Source organism: Mandrillus leucophaeus, unplaced genomic scaffold, assembly GCF_000951045.1.
Source record: "Mandrillus leucophaeus isolate KB7577 unplaced genomic scaffold, Mleu.le_1.0 Scaffold628, whole genome shotgun sequence".
Taxonomy (NCBI): domain Eukaryota; kingdom Metazoa; phylum Chordata; class Mammalia; order Primates; family Cercopithecidae; genus Mandrillus; species Mandrillus leucophaeus.
The window spans coordinates 57,522-59,523 of NW_012106786.1; positions in this window are offsets into that span (position 1 = coordinate 57,522).

Genomic DNA, 2,002 nt, shown 5'->3' on the forward strand with positions numbered 1-2,002 from the left:
GGGCCTAGGGCTCCTCAACTCAGCATAGCTTTATTCATCTCCTACTGTGTCACAGGTGCTATGCTGGGTCCTGTAAACCTAATGATGACAAATAAAGTATCTCCCAGTTCCCAGTCTTGTTTCTTTGTATTGGGGGATAGTGAATCCTTGGGGAGAGTTTATCGGCTGTTAGGAGCAAGGACTACTACCTTGGCTTTTGGAACCCTCATTGGGCAGTTATTCTTTATCCCTGGCTCTAAATCTAAGTTATTCTCTAAACTTCCTTGGTCCTGGAACAGATGTGGATCCATCATCAGTTGAGAATTCTTGTTCTGCTGTTGACTGGAGCTGATTCCTTCATACAGGCAAGTATCTGAGGTTAAACATTAAAAGACATGGAGGACAGATTTTTTTTTTTTTTGAGACGGAGTCTTGCTCTGTTGCCCAGGCTGGAGTGCAGTGGCGCCATCTCAGCTCACTGCAAGCTCTGCCTCCCGTGTTCATGCTATTCTCCTGCCTCAGCCTCCCAAGCAGCTGGGACTACAGGTGACCACCACCACGCCTGGCTAAGTTTTTGTATTTTTAGTAGAGATGGGGTTTCACCGTGTTAGCCAGGCTGGTCTCGATCTCCTGACCTCGTGATCCGCCTGCCTCAGCCTCCCAAAGTGCTGGGATTACAGGCTTGAGCCACCGCGCCCAGCCAGAGATTTTCTTTTTATCCTGCCACTTCCCTTTCAAGCTCTCTTTTTTTTTTGAGATGGAGTCTTGCTGTGCTGCCCAGGCTGGAGGGCATGGTGTGATCTCGGCTCACTGCAACCTCCACCTCCTGGGTTCAAGCAGTTCTCTGCCTCAGCCTCCCAAGTAGCTGGGATTACAGGCACCCGCCACCATCTCCAGGTAATTTTTGTATTTTTTTTGTTAGTACAGAAGGGGTTTCACCATGTTGGCCAGGCTGGTCTTGAACTCCTAACCTCACAATCCACCCGCCTTGGCCTCCCAAAGTGTTGGGGTTACAGGCGTGAGCCACCGCGTCCGGCTTCCCTTTCAAGCTCTCTTCCCATCTCAGAAGCCACTGTCTCACCAGGTTGTGGCCTCTAGCCCAAGGAACTTCTCTCATTATTGGTAGAGTACAGATAACTAGATAGGACCGATGAATCTGCAGGTCTTTAGGGAACCAGCCCCACCATTGTCCTCACAGTTATATGCAAAGGTATGGCCACAGCTGTGGAGGGCTGCTGTGGTTTGTCTCTACCAAACCTGATGTTTACATTTGATCCCCGGTGTTGGAGGGGGTGCCTAATAGGAGGTATCTGGGTCATGGGGGTGGATCCCTCACAAATACATTAATTTCCTCTCTGAAGGTAGTAAGTTCTTATAGTTCTATAAGTTCCTGAGAGAGCTGGGGTTTTTTAAAGAATATCGATTATATATGTATAGTGGGCCATAAAAACTATCTCTGTGGCCGGACTCAGTGGCTCACGCCTGTAATCCCAGCACTTTGGGAGGCCGAGGCAGGCAGATCACGAGGTCAGGAGTTCGAGACCAGCCTGACCAACATGGTGAAACCTCGTCTCTACTAAAAATACAAAATTAGCTGGGCATGGTGGCGTGCGCCTGTAATTCTAGCTACTCAGGAGGCTGAGGCAGGAGAATTGCTTGAACCTGGGAGGCAGAGGTTGCAGGGAGCCGAGATTGTGCCACTGCACTCCAGCCTGGGCAACAGAGCGAGACTGTCTCAAAACAAACAAACAAACAAACAAAAACTATCTCTCCTTTCTTGAAGTGTGGATTTAGCTGAGGAGACAAAAAACAAAAACAGCACAATTTACTAGTTATAGGGATAGTCTTAGATATATATTTATGTGTAAATATATATTATCTGTATAGATATGTAACTAGGTATTGATGTCACTTAAGATGGTACGACCGGCCGGGCGCGGTGGCTCAAGCCTGTAATCCCAGCACTTTGGGAGGCCGAGACGGGCGGATCACGAGGTCAGGAGATCGAGACCATCCTGGCTGA